At 48.8% G+C, this 14,663-nt stretch overlaps 1 protein-coding gene across 1 annotated transcript in view; it reads right to left on the bottom strand.

Annotated features, from left to right (window-relative positions):
* The window catches only part of LSAMP (limbic system associated membrane protein), a 1,203,385-nt gene that overhangs the window by 1,137,446 nt on the left and 51,276 nt on the right, over nt 1–14,663 (bottom strand). The gene's annotated exons all lie outside the window — the stretch shown is intronic.

Raw genomic sequence — 14,663 nt, 5'->3', positions numbered from 1 at the left:
CCCCCCCCCCCCCACACACACACACACAGTCACACACACTCACTCTCTCTCTCTCTTTTTGGATGTTGCCATGGAAACTGCATCTGGTTTCCATTCTCTCTGTTTCCCTCATGTCCCTGCTCAGAAGCAGAGGAGAGAGACATTGATCAGTGATGCAATGAGACAGCCCCTAGGGAGCAAGGGAGGCCTGCAGCAGGGAGCACGCAGCCCCAGGACACCGGCATCACAAGCCACTTTCTCGGTGGAGATGGGTCGATGTTCCCATCCTTTGGGCGAGTTTAATTAAAAACCCAGTGGGGACCAGCCCCTTTGAGGCACTGTGCCTCTGTGGGACCTTGGCATTCCCCCCTCGGGCAGCTCCTGGGGAGTCTGGGGCTACCTGGCAATGACCCTGGATGCACGGAAGGCTAATTCTCCTGAAAAGCAGGAGATTCATTTAGATGCTGTTTCTCTTTTAGAGACAGATGTTCAAAAGCTGGTGCCATTCCCTGCTCGTGCTATTAGTAAGGTCTTAAAGGGACAACGGGCACCTCTCTTTGGGGAGTTACCCTCACCCCAGTGCCATATTCCCCAGAGCATCTTCTGCTGAGAGCGACTGGGACAGTGGCAACTGTGAGCTGCGCCCACACACCCAGCACTCCTTCCCCATGCTCTGCAGCTCTTCCTCCTCTTAAAGCTCAGACTGGAGTAGCCGGGAGCTGTTTATCCCTGCGTTATTGCTACCTGACGGAAGCGATTATCCCTACTGACGTGTGTGTTTCCATTCTGAAGAGTAGCGAGGGCAGAAGAAAATTTCAGACTGCAAACAAATGTAGGGTAGCCAAAGGAAAACACAGAGCGTCTGCGGGGACAAGGCAGTCTCTAGGGAAGGGGTAAAGCGGCTGGGAGGGTCTGACTGCTGGTTTATTTATGCTGATCGCTGGCAGATTTCCCCCCCCCCCCCCATTCCCCAGGAAGCATCACCTCTGAGCACACTGATGTGCCAAGGAGCCCTCTGACAGCTCTCTATTAATTAACTTCATGCCAATACAAATTTTATTTAAAGTTACAAAAATCCAATTCACATTGATCCACCTTCATCGCTCCAGCTGGATAAAGCCATGGGCTGCCACTCAATGGCTGCTCAGCTTTACCTGATGGGGCCACATCTCCTCATGGCCCAGGAAGGCAACGCTCCTGAAGTGGGAATGGAGAAGGCCATCTCTATACCTCTGCTTCCCCCCCTTCAGAGCCTCCACCACCCAGCACTGGGAGGAGCTGTCCCTGTACCTCTGCCCCCCCCAGTATCCCTCCGCCCCACATTGGCAGAGGCTGTCTCTATACCCCCCCCCCCCAAGAGCTCTCTGTCCCACACTAGGAAGGAAACATCTTTGCAGTTCTCACTAGAGCAGACTGGGTTAAATTAAACTGTAGGATCTCTCTATTGAGTTCAGTGGAGACACACCAACAATGAATGAACCCTCTGCGTGCAGCCCTTTGACAAGATTTTCTGGATTCCTCACTCACAATTGTCAGTTCTTTCTCTGTGGGAAAAGCTTTGTCTCTTCGCCTCCCCTTGGCTCCAGTAATCGATAGCGCCTCTATAGAGAAGAGCCTTTCCTACACAGTGCTAGGTCCCTGAGGCCTCATCTGCCCCAAGAAAATTGGTCAGCACTTTATGCGCTAGAAGTAGCAGTGACAGAAGCTGTAGCATAGACAGTGCACCAGCATCATCACGCCTGAGTTAGACAACATGGGGCGAGCGGCTCTGACTACACAGCTGCTTCCTTTTGCGTTGCGGCCACTAGAGGAGCTGCACGGATGGAGAATCAGGCAGCTGATTTTTCCCAGGGTAGCTGCATCCTTTGGCATCTGCTGGGAGAGACTAGGGCGGGAAGAATCTTGACTAGAAAAAGGGGCTGAGTTTCGGTTACGCTTAGCTAAGGTGTGCTGGCTAAACCGGATCTTTTTCTCAGTGCTGATGCAGGGTAACACCTTTAGCTCAATGTTGGTTGGTGGAATGTAGCTCAGGCAGGAGCCACAGGTTAGTTACCCTGTATCTCCCTTAGGAAAAAGGACAACTGGCAGTTGGTTTTTGGGAGCAGGTGTTCGCTCAGCCCAACTGAAACGTGACCCCGTTTCCTAGTCAAGACAAAACCTTCAGCTCATCAGTATTGAAGGCAAGGGCACCGGCGAATCCAAGCACTGTGCAGTGCAGGGTTAGATAAGGTGCTTAAAACACTGTTCCCTGGAGCCCTCTATAGCAGTGGTTTTCAACCTTTTTTCGTTTGCAGACCTCTAAAATATTTCAAATGGCGGTGCAGACTCCTTCGGAAATCTTAGGCATAGTCCGCAGACCCCTGTGGGTCCGCAGACCACAGGTGGAAAACCACTGCTCTATTGCTATTACAGGTGGTGCTGAAATGGTGGGAAGTTTTCACAAGTATATCCGTAGAGAGAGCAGTGGAGTGGCAGGCAGTTTGGGAACACCTGGGAGAACCTTGTTTAAAGTCTACCACCAAACTGCTTGGTGATGTCCCTGTCTGATGAGTCTCACATTTGCCGGCTACCAATAAATCCTCTTGGCCAGAGAGATCACATCCTTATGGCCCCCTGTTTTTGGCATAGACCAGACGGAGTAACAGATTCTGATGGCTCTCTGGAGTTTACAGCACACTTTCCTTTGGAGCCAATGAGGGCTGATTGGCACTGAAGGGCATCATCTCACTCCAGCTACTAAATGGGAGATCCAGTCTCCAGGTGTGATGCTCCATTGTGCACATGTTCATATGTGTACATGTCAGCATCTACGACAGGGCAGTTATATACCTGCTCGCATAGAACAATTCCAGGTGGTGGTTGAGCAGGAAGAGCTTTGCAAGGGAGGGGAAGGGAAGGAGATCCAGCCTTCTTGTAGCAAAAGGCTTCCCAGGTTCAGGACTTCCATCCAGCTTATCTGATTAAGGTGTCATTTATATGCTGTGCACACAGTGGTCGTCACACACACGTCTCGTGCAAGGGGTAAGGCAGAAGCTTGCACGCCTCCTGCAATGGAAGAGAAGTGTCCCTGGGACACTAACTATACACCTGGCTTGCGCTGCTTTTTAGTGCTTAGTTGTTGCACCTGGGCCTGACTCAGGCAAGAGTGAGGGGATGGAAGAGGCACTTGGGAACCCTAGAGGGAGCTAATGAGTTAGTAGGAAAAGGAAGGCAACAAATGCACTGAGTAATGGAACTGCTGCATCATTGTGTGAGTGCAGGATAAAATCCAGGTGGATTCTCTTGAAGTCTTTAAATCATGAGCTGAGGACTTCCATAACTCAGTTAGAGATTATAGGTCTCTCGCAGGAGTGGGTGGATGAAGTTCTGTGGCCTGCAATGTGCAGGAGGTCAGACTAGATGACCATGATCGCCCCTTTGGGCCTTAAAATCTAGGAGTGCTGCCAGACCCCTGACTTCAGCCAGTAACAAACCATCTTCTTGTGACCAAGCAGTTTTGATGCAGGCAGGCGCTCTGGACAAGCTCCTGAGTAGGTTGCTCAGAATCCCTGCCGGCTGAGCAGACCTCAGACTGGCAGCACAGAGCCTGGCACACATGGTGGCTGTCAGGTCACCTCCCATGCGAGGTGAGATGTAAGGCAGAGCTGGGAAGTAACGCAGCTGTGAGTACAATAAATAGCACCCACAGTTTGTACTGGGGCCAGCCACCAGAGGGAGACAATCACAGTTAGCCAATGTATTCCAGAGTTTCCCTGCTAGACAAACTCATCCCAAGCCTCTAGGGTCATGTTGGGTGCCATTTTGTTTAAAAACGCAAGGCTGCAAGCTATTTATTTGGCCCCCCATCACCATAGGATGAGAGCAGCTCAGTCTGTAATATATTTATCCTCACAACACCCCTGTGAGGTAGGGCAGCGCTATTATCTCCATGTTACAGATGGGAACTGAAGCACAGAGAGAGAGAGCAGGGAACTGAACGAACATCTCTGAAGTTCTAGGCGAGCACCCCAACAACTGAACCATCCTTCCTGCATCAGAGTCGTTAGCAAGGATCGGACACAGGACCTGCAGCACCTAAACCCTATGTCCCTACTACTTGAGATATTGGTTACTACTAGGTGCAAGTTAGTAGTGGGGTCTCAGCCTTGCTCAGGACAGCCACTAGGGGGAGCTATATATGACCTGCCCACCACCCCATCCTTCACTGGCTCTTCCCCATTTCGTTTCATTGCTCCTTCTATGCTTTCCTATTGTCTTGGGTTTCTCCCCCTCTTCCTAGCCCTGCAGGGAGGGAGGTGTGCATTGCTCCTCCAGAAGCAGAAGAGAAATTGCCACAAGCCACTGAGTTCGCTCTTTGGAAGTGAATGACACTGGCTCTCGCAAACCTGGCTTCAGACAATAAATCCAAAGCACTTAAGCTGGCATTAAACCACCTTGGGCTTTTGGAGCTCGCTGACAGAAAGAGGAAAAAAAAAGGGGAGCGAGGTAGGAAAAAACCCAAACTCCACACCACTGCTAAAGTAGGACTAGTCTGAGAGATGGCTCACTGTTGGCTTGGATAATCATAGCTCTCCACCTGACCACTGGACCTTACGAGTGGGCACCTGCTGCCTCAACCCCAGCCTCTCCCATCTTCCTCCCACTTTCTCTCTCTCACATTTTCCACTCATTCTCTGCCCTTCCCTCCTTTATAGCCTCCCTTTCTCCCTTCCCCTCTTTTCTCTCGCCACTCCCTGCTCCTCGTTTCCTTTGTCTCTCTCTATTCTTCTTTCACGCTTTCCGCTCCTCTTTTAATGCATCCTCTCTCACACTTTTTCCCTTCAGAGTATCCTCATCCCTCTCTCTCTATCTCAGCTGCCCTTATTTTCAACCTTTGGCAGGCCCTCTACACAATCTGGCTTTTAGGGATGGGGAGAAAGAAATTGTAAGCTCTTTAAGAGAGGGACTGTCTTTTTATTACATGTCTGTACAGTGCCTAGCATTGGGGGGCCCTGATTACCGACTGGAGATGCTAGATGTTACTGTAACACACAACAAAAAGCATTCATAGATGTTAAGGTCAGAAGGAAACACTATGATCATCTAGTCTGTGCAGAGACCCTCAGTCAGTAGTTCTTGCATTGAACCCATAGCTATTTGAGCTATGCCTCTTAGAAACACATCCAGTCTTGATTTAAAGACTTCAGGTGATGGAGAATCCACCATAACCCTTGATAAATTGCTCCTGTGTTTAATTGCCCTCATTGTTAAAAATGCGCACCTTATTACTTGTCTGAATTTGTCTAACTTCAGCTTCCAGCCTTTGGAGCTCATTAAGCCTTTTTCAACTAGATTAAAAGAGCTGTCTTATTTATTTATTATTATTATTAGAGCTGGCTGAAACACAGCGTTTCTGTTCCGTGGGAAATCCCAGCATTTCAGAAGAGCCTTTCATCGCAGGTCGGAACAAAAAGTCAAAATTTCCCGCCCAACGAAAATTCTGAAACATTTCATTTCAGAGCACGTGGGTTCCAGTTTATCATTTTGACTTTTACATTGTAATGAAATACACGATATAAGTGTCTAAATGAAGTGCTTTGGCCATATTGAAACTAAACATGGATCATTTTTTTTTGTCCAAAATTTCAAGGCAATCAATGAAGTCCCACTGTCAGGAATGAGGGCCTGTAGCACAGCCAGGCCCTGAGTAATCTAACAAGCGCAGATGACCTGTAGTAGGCGGTGATTGGCTGCACTGCCTGATAGGTTGGCACCACCTGATTGATTGGAAGAGTCAACAGACCAGCTCTTAAACCCAGCCGCAGCACCAGCTGCTCAAAGTATTAGCCCATGGCCGCAATGGGTCCTGCTCCTGTCTTGCCTCACTCTGGAGAGCACCATTCTGATCTTCAACTCCAGTTCCTGCCTTCGGCTCGGATTCCTGGCTACCAACACCTGCTCCAACCACTAGCCTCGACCACCCACGTCCCAGTCCCCAACACCCATGAAACATTTCAATTTTGTGGAATCTGTGTTTTCCAATGGAAAACTGTTCCTTTGCAACGTTTACAACCAGCTCTGATTCTTACTAATAACCTTCACTCAGTCCTTGATCCAAAGCTTGTCTCAAATCCAAAGGAGTTTGTTTAGCTCAGTATTTGATTTCATGCTGATCTGTGCTGCACAAGTAGATAGGGAAGCAGAAATGTTGAAATAGCAGTTGGGGGAGGGAGGATGGGAAAGTGTAGCCCATTCCCCTACTGTATTTTCTGCCCTCAAGCAGCGAACATTGGAAAGGTTACAGGGAAGCCCACTCACTCTAGAGTTCCACACTGAAAGAGTTTGGAGCCACCTCCTGTAGACACCCATTCATAGATGCCAAAGCTGGTTGGGACCCTTGTGGTCTTCTAGTCTGACCACCTGTATAACACAGGCCATAGAATGTCCCCAAAATTCCTAGAGCAGAGCTTTTAGAAAAACATCCATTTTTTATTTTAAAAAGGAATCAGTGATGAAAATCCACCCTGGACTATTTTCCAGGCTGTGTTGGATTATTTATATTAGAGTCGGAGGGAGAAACCAACGTTTTTCTTGCCAGAAATTTAAAAATGAAAAACCTCAGATTTTTTTCAGTCAAAAAATTGGTTTTCCCACAGGAAGTTTTGAACTGATTGGAACCACCCATTTTTTGACTTACGATATCATTCGGTTTGGTTTTCTGGAAGTAAATGAAGATGGCTCATGTCAAAGCCACATTTCCACTTGTCATTTTGTTTCACCTTTTTTTTAAACTGAGAAACCAAACCCAAATATTTTCTGTCAAACCGTCAATTCAAAACAAACATCTTCACTCAGAAATTTCCCCATAGAAAACCAAGGTTTTTCCCTCATCAGAAATGAAATATTCTTGAGCAACAAACAAAACAAAAACAACTAAACCTCACTTTCAATAAAACCATCCTTTTAAGCATGAAAAATTTCTACTCTAGCATAACTTTGCCTGCATGCCAGAGATGGTTCTCATGGGGTTAAAATGGAGGAATAGACAGTCAGTCACTGAGAGATACCCCCAGCACAAGGCCAACTGAGTGAGATACAGATGAAGTGTGCTTCCCAACCCAAGGGTGTTTGGGAGGAGCCCAACCTCCTGGTTCTACATATGGGTGACCACTTTACTTGTTAGATTGCAAGTTCTTTGGGGCAGGGACTGTCTTGTTATTTGTGTTTGTACAGCACCTAGCACAATGGGGTTTTGGTCCAGGGCTAGCTACCACTATACAAATACTAATAATAGGTCCAATGGAGTGAGCCTAATTCCCTCATTCCTTGGCATCAAGTACTGGCAGCTGGCATCTCAGGGAAGAGTGGGGCTGGAGTGTCCATCTCAGGCTGGAAATATTGAGGTAGCTGGAGCTGCAGTGACACCCATGTTCTTTTGTTACTGGGGAGAGATTGAGGCTTAGAGCTGTAGTGACACATTTGGGCTTTGGCTACACCTGAGGGAAAGTCCCTGCATTATGAAGTCCTGGTTCTTGGGGATCTGTGTCCAGTTGCTGATTTACGGTGGGCTGCTCGCTCTCTCCCGCTGTCAGAGACAGCACCTGTTGCCTCCCAGAACACTAAGCTATTTCTGCCACAGCGTACAGCAAAAAGAGCAAGACATGCAGAATTTAATCGGAGATGTCATGTCACATGAGCATGGTTCCCTCCTTCCGATTGCCAATGAGGAGCAGGGACCTGTGTGTATCCTGCCCCACATCGGGAGTTTGTATTTAATACATGGCTTTGTCAGCACTGACTGCTCTTTGAAGAGTTCTCTTTTGAATACAGACGTATCTGATGGATTCCCAAGCCTCCAGTGGATGCAACATTCAGGCCACTGGCAAGCCTGCACAGCAGGAATCCCCCACGGCCTAAGCCTGGGTTTTCCCCCAGAAGCTGGTGTGGAAGCTCCCAGTATTGGCAATGTAGTCAAATCCCTGGCTCTGCAGCGGCTGTGTGGAGGGGAAGCCCTGCTCATCGGTGGGCCCAGTCCCATGTCCCCACCTGACCCATCTTACCTTAACCTCCACCAAGAGAGGTCGCCCTGACCCATCTCGCCCCGCAGCTGGGCTCGTGTCAGAGGGATGTTTACTCAGCTATCTAGCCCCTAGTATTGGCATCATCCTCTGCATTTAAAATACCAGGGTTATGAACATTTGTAAGCAAGGATCTGAGCATGCAGAAGAGAAAGTCTGCAGTGCTGAATTATCAGCTGGGCTGTTAAAGATGGATGCTGGGCACATGCAGTTGGCACATGCCTGTTTCCAGGCCTCATGCAGGTTTTGCCTCTTGCCTTGGACTCTCCTGCTTTGTGCCTCCTCCTCCTATCCCACCCAAATGTGGGATTCTTGGATCACACATCCAGTTCCAGTTTCTTGCACCCCAGGGAGGACGTAGGTCCAGATCCTGCTTCTGCTGACTAGCAAAGAGGTTTCCAGACATCCTCCAAGCCCTCCCTCCTCTAATTAGGAGAAGCAGATAAGCCCTAATTCCACAGAAGGTGCTTGGATGTGATCCCTGTAAACCCAGCAAAAGTCCCTCTGTTAAGTGAGGCCTCCTTGATGTACATGTATATTAAATGGTGAAGTTCAAGGAGCGTGCATTTCCTAGAGACAGAACGTTACTGCCACTTTCAGGGTATAAGCCCCATGGCATCCCGGGGGGAGGTGTTCAGGGGATTTAGGAGCACAAATCTCACTGAACAATAGGACTGTGTTCCTAAGTCACATGCATGCTTTTCAAACTTCCACCCTTCATTTCTAAAAACCTAGGAAATAAAATGCCAAAAATCTACACCAACACACTATTACGATCACGAAAAGTCAGGAAACGGAAAGGCTAAGAAGCCCAGAGCCGCTTTTACTCACGTGTAATATTGTCTATTGCCCATTTCTCTTCTTAAAGGTGTATCTTAACAGGTTGCTGCTGATAGGACAGTCCTACCAATAACCAAAACCAGAGGAGTGCAAAAACATGCATGTACAGGACACACTACATGATATTAGTGCTCGTACCCATCCTGGGCATAGACAGCTCCTCACCATCTTCCCTGAGTGCATGAATGCCAGTACTTGTATGCAGGAGTTAACTATTTCCTGACCTTGGCCGGCTGGCCACTATAAACTGGAGTTTTGGTTCCAGGATTGGGAATATGCAAATGTGTACCTTGCCACACCTGCTCTCCTCCGATTTTACACCCCCTTTTCACTTCACACAGGGTAAGTGGATGTGTGACTGTGCTTGCCTGTGCAAGGGGATACTGTGGTCTCTACAGCCACACAACACTGCAACATGCTGCCTTGTGGTTTACCCAACCCCGTGCTCCGTAGCAGGATCTACCGCCAAGCTGCTCAGTGTACATGCTGGATACAGACCACAGATAGGTTAATGGAGCAGCGGGAGCCTTCCCAGGCACATTTCCCCTGGTTGTTTGTGAATTTAACTGCACAGCTTTAGGGCCAAAACACAGCTGATTCTGCGTGGGTGCATTTCTGGGCAGGGGTAAGAAGGGAGCAGAGAGATCCTCACTCCTACACTCCAAAGTGCAGGAAGCTGTGGTGGCCAGGGGTTTCTTTAACACAAGGATGGGCCAGATAGATCCCACAGGGGTCTGAGGTGCTACCAGTGGAGCTATCTGGATAGACTGGGGCAAGGTTATTGGCATCACACCCTGTGCCCTTACCCTTAAAACGCCTTCTGCAGCCATAATGTCTCCCTGCTGAGGTATTTAGACTTCCTAGTGCTTCACTGGTACATCAAATGGCCCTCCATGCTGCCTTTCCATAGCTTTTTCACATGCCATCTATATATTTACACTCTGGCTTTCTTTACATGATTGCAATTTCCTATATTAAATTAGTACCAGCAATTCTGAGCCCCAGCTCTGTAAGACAGGGAGTGGATGGCAAGTGGCTGCGGGGTGGAGGGAAAGCTGTCACAGCTTATAGATCTGTCTCAGACCCAGCTCTATTCCCATATGGAGACACCTGTTCTTTTAACCTTGTTCTTGTTTATCTGAGGAGCTAGCTTAACAAAAAGAGTACAGGTTAGAGCTCTGCTGGTTGCAGTTTTACTCCGTAGCCTTCCCCTTTCCTTTTAATTTAGCATCAAATTCTCGCTAAGTCTCATTTCTTTCCCATCAGTCGGTGTGATCTTCTGGCCCACGCCACTGAACCTTCACCTGGCTGAAAGGAGAGACAGCTTCATTAAGTGTTTGAGAGAGCTGTGCGTGAAATCTAAATTAGGTGCGCCTGGCCCTTTAAGCCTGGGGAAAGAAAGTCGGGGGAGGATGTGTGCACTCAAGCAAAAATCTGAAATCAGGAGTCCCAGGACACTGGATGCAGGATTAGGAGGAATTAGGTGTGAGAGATGAGTACCAGGGACCTGACTCTCACACTGCAGGTTGGAGATAATGCCTACTGAAGTCAGCGGGAATTGTTCACATCCTGCAGGGGGATAATCAGAGTCCTAGGGCCTTACATGTGAAGGGAGAGAGATCAGTGTGAAATCTAACCCAAGAGTCCCAAAAGGATGTCCAATGCTCAGGAGCCTTAACTCTGCAGAGGCAGGAGGAGGAAGGACCTGGCCTACATGTGTTGCAACAAACTTGGCTGGGACACTGACCTTGTGACACCTGTAACAGCCTGTGTGTTCTTACCCAACAGCCAACTCGCATGTTTTACAAGCATTGATGTGACCACGCAGCTGCAACAGCCTGCACCAGGTTTCCAGTGCACGTCTGGCGGAGTAGATGCACCCTAGAGCCCCTTCTTTCTGGAGCAGTGAGGAAGATGCAAGCACTGCACCCACCCTGGCTGAATGGCTCCTTCTATCCCTCTCACTTGTGTCAGGAAATCACTGCCCAAAGGGTGTACCAGGAGTCCAGGACAACTCGCTAACCTGTAACAGGCAGACAAGGAAGCCAGACACTTTATGCAGTGATGTCCCACAATGGCTGCCTGGCTTGGACACAGACACAGCCCTGGAGCTACAGCACCCTACACTATAGGGACCTACATATGAAACCCTGTGCCCGATTGTCCCATTTGGTGTATACTGATCACACATGGCATGTAGCTTTCGGTAAGGAAAGACAGAGGCTCACTGCTAACAAGCTTCAGTCTCATTCCCCGCACGCTGTCACACCCTGTTAAGGAGTCTGGGTACATGCATCATGTACTAAGTAATACAATAACTAGAACTACCACTAGAGGGAATGCAAGACACCAGGTGACACATTTTGCTTTCATTGACTTCTGATGACCCCACTGAAGTTAAAGGGGCTACAGGGGCGAATCTGAGGGCAGAGCCTGGGCCTGCAGGCATGTTTTGTTAAATTAGACTGCAGAGGACAAGAAAATTCACGAGTCCAAAGTATGCATCAAACACGAGAACACATCTTGCCCCAGACCATCCCCAGGACAATAGAAAGAAAAGCAGGTGCAATAGAGTAGTCATGTCAGACACACCCATGCCAGGTGATGGGTAGCAATTACCCTCCCCCCCCCAACACCCACCAAAACAAAGACATGGATACCAGGGAAGCTGTTCAGTGGAGGATAAAACAAACCTGGCAAGTAGGTCAAAACAAGATGAATGGCAACCATAGGCTGTAATTCATCGTGGTTATTGTCAGTCTAACAAGCCAGACTGAGAAAGACAAATCAAGAATCATGATATCTAATGAGCGCTGGAGTGAGAAAATGCAATACACATCGTGCACACTAGAGGGAGCTCAGAAGTGGAAAGGAAAAAAGATTGCAAGATGGAGGCATGTTACTTTTTGCGAGTTGGCAGGAAAGGAAGAATTGAATTTAACTGACTCCTCCTACCTACTCACTGATTGCAGAGCAAATACAACTGGAGTAAACGGGCGGATGGGAAAAAGGAGGAGCCCAGCATACAAACCTGTGTGACAGCACAGAGGTGTGGGAAAGGTGCGAGCAACTCAGAGACCCTAACTCTTGCTCTTGCAGAAGCGAGAACCCACGGGCATTTATTGCTTGCTCGTTAATGGCAGCCCATCCAACGGGAATGGTACTGGCCTGTGTTATGACTCAGTCGTCATAATGGTCCCTTCTGGCCTTGTAATGTGAGGCAATCACACCCCAGTCACTCCTGGTACGTACCCAGCAATAAGCAAAGGTCCGTTTGAGGTTCCTGATCTCTGGCTGGCTTTTGCCTTTGGCCGCATTATCGGATGCTCCTGAAAAGTTACAAACAGGAAGCATGCTGTGCAGCCATCGGTGTTTTGGCCTGGCCCGTTAGGGTTTCCTCACCCACTTCCTTACGATGTGTCATTGCCACCTGCAGCTGCTACCACACTCACCTGGGCGTATTCTCCTTCAGTCAGCGGGAGGCTACCAGTGCGACCCTGCTTGCAGCAGATGTTGCTGGGCAGCTGAGCGGATGCATAAAGGTGCCCTCTTACAGCAGGTCATAATGTATCCGATTCAGAATAAAGGCAGGTGAGGTGACCCAGTCTGTTTTGGGGAAGCCACCCCGACTCCTTGGAGGCCTACATAGCACTTTCCTGCTTGCACAAAGTGTGACTCTAGGAGGCAGCTGGGTGCCTGCCATAAGAGGCTGAAGCTTGGACAGACTGTGGGCATTAGGCTAGTCAAATCTGCTCCTCATCCCTTACGAGACAGAGAAGAGACAAGACTCAAGTATAATGATATCAAGGGGATTATTTATTGATGCAGCTGTACACAGACAGACCCTGCAATTCTCTCCAGCGCTCTCACCCCTAGCCCGGCTGTCTAATGTTGTGACACAGTTTCCCTGAAGTCCTGGCCTGGATTTGGCAGCAGTGGAAACGACTGCGGAGTACGCTGCAATCCCCTACCCCAACCCCCGTTGCTCCAGGTGAGAGGCAGGAGAGTGAGGTGCCAAGTTGGGCCAGTCATTAGAAGACTTTTTTAATCAGACCTTCATGAAGATCACAAAGTCATCATCTGGCGGTGACGGATTGCCCGGGACTCTATGATGAATGCATTTGCAAATATTGCTGCAGAATAATTTTCTTCCATCGCTGGAGCACTCCAAACAAATTAGATTCCCTCTAATCACATCTCCTGTCCGTGTAGGAGGAAAGATGGGCCCGTCAGCACAAATGCATTTAGGGGGCAGATGGGAGAAGGGAGGAAGCGGGGTAGGGGGCTAGATGCAGTATGCAGTCAGATGAGGAGCTGGAAAGCAGCCAAGCATTGAGAAATCACCAAGTGGTGGAATAGATACATGGTGTAAATCGACACCACAGCCAGGAGCAAGCCTCCCAGTCCGGCTAGCCAGACCCATGCTAGCGGGGCTGGAACCAGCATGCTAAAAATATTCATGTCGACATTGTGGCTCAGGCTGCAGCTCGGTCTTTAAGCCCACCCAACTCCCGCAGCTTGAAAGCCTAAAACGCAAAACCCACACTGCTCTTTTTAGCACACTGGCGCAAGTCTGTTTAGCTGGGCTGGGGGCTTGCTGCCAGCTGCAGTTTAGACATACCCCCAGCTGACCCTTCACCTTCCAAAACGTGCCCATACAAAGCAGTGTGAATTCTACAATAGGTGGGATGGGCACCTATGAGAAACAGTGCAGGACGGAGAAAGAACTGCAGGCATCTCTGCTGGAATTTCCTAGGAGGGTACAGATTACAGGGGAGGGGGCTAATGCGTTAATGTGTCTCTTGATCCTATTTATCAAAGGGTGCTGCGGCCACACATCCATTATTCATTGGTATTAACCCCTTCACCCGCTTCCCCCTCCCCAGACTCAGATGCTTTATTGAGGTAAGGGTTAGACTGTGCTTTGTAGCGCCTTTCCTGATCTTTATTTCTGACCAGAACATTGGAACAACTGGAAGAGAGGCAGCCACCCCCAAAGAACCCAGAGGAGGGATTATACAAGACAGCACACTGCGCTAGGGACACCGGTTAGTTAGTGGTGCATGGCCAGAAAGCCAAGCTGGATGCATTCAATAAAGCCACTAGTTTTTCCCATTCATACTGAGCCTCAGCATATTAATTCAAGGCTCTCCGGAACCGGGAGCACAACAGGACATGATTTCAGGTAAATCAATAATGAGTGGCCATGTGTGTTTAAACACAGGTCAGAGATTTACAGGGCTCTCTGTGTGAAAGAAGGGAATGTCTAGGATGCTGGTCCGCAAACGTTTTACATTGTGCCCCGCCTTTCCCCTAACATAATCTACCCGCACCATCCCAACAGAAGAGCACTGTTTACCCTCGGCCAATCAAGGTTTAGTCCCACTACCTGTCAAGGAGGAAGGAGAGCTCTGTAAGATGGACCAGGCATGAACATCTTGGGGATGTTACCCCAGTGAAGACCCACAAGACAGAAAACAAAGAGAGACAAATTTAGCCCTCATGCAAGCTGGTAGAACTCTGCTGCAGACTGTGGGAGTTGAACTTCCTTACCCCAGAGCAAAACTTGACCCATAGAAGTGTAGGAGTGGAAGGGACATCAAGAGGGCATCTAGTTCATCCCCCTGCACTCAAGGCAGGACTAAGTATTATCTAGACCATCCCTGACAGGTGTTTGTCTAACCTGCTCTTAAACATCTGCAATAACGGAGATTCCACGACCTCCCTAGGCAATTTGTTCCAGTGCTTAACTGCCCTGACAGTTAGGAAGTTTTTCCTCATGTCCAA

The sequence above is a fragment of the Emydura macquarii genome, unplaced genomic scaffold, assembly GCF_026122565.2.
Source record: "Emydura macquarii macquarii isolate MOO-44397 ecotype Brisbane River unplaced genomic scaffold, CSIRO-AGI_Emac_v2 contig_1119, whole genome shotgun sequence".
NCBI lineage: Eukaryota > Metazoa > Chordata > Testudines > Chelidae > Emydura > Emydura macquarii.
Note: the sequence above shows the minus strand (reverse complement) of the source record. Positions and strands in the feature narration are given on the sequence as shown.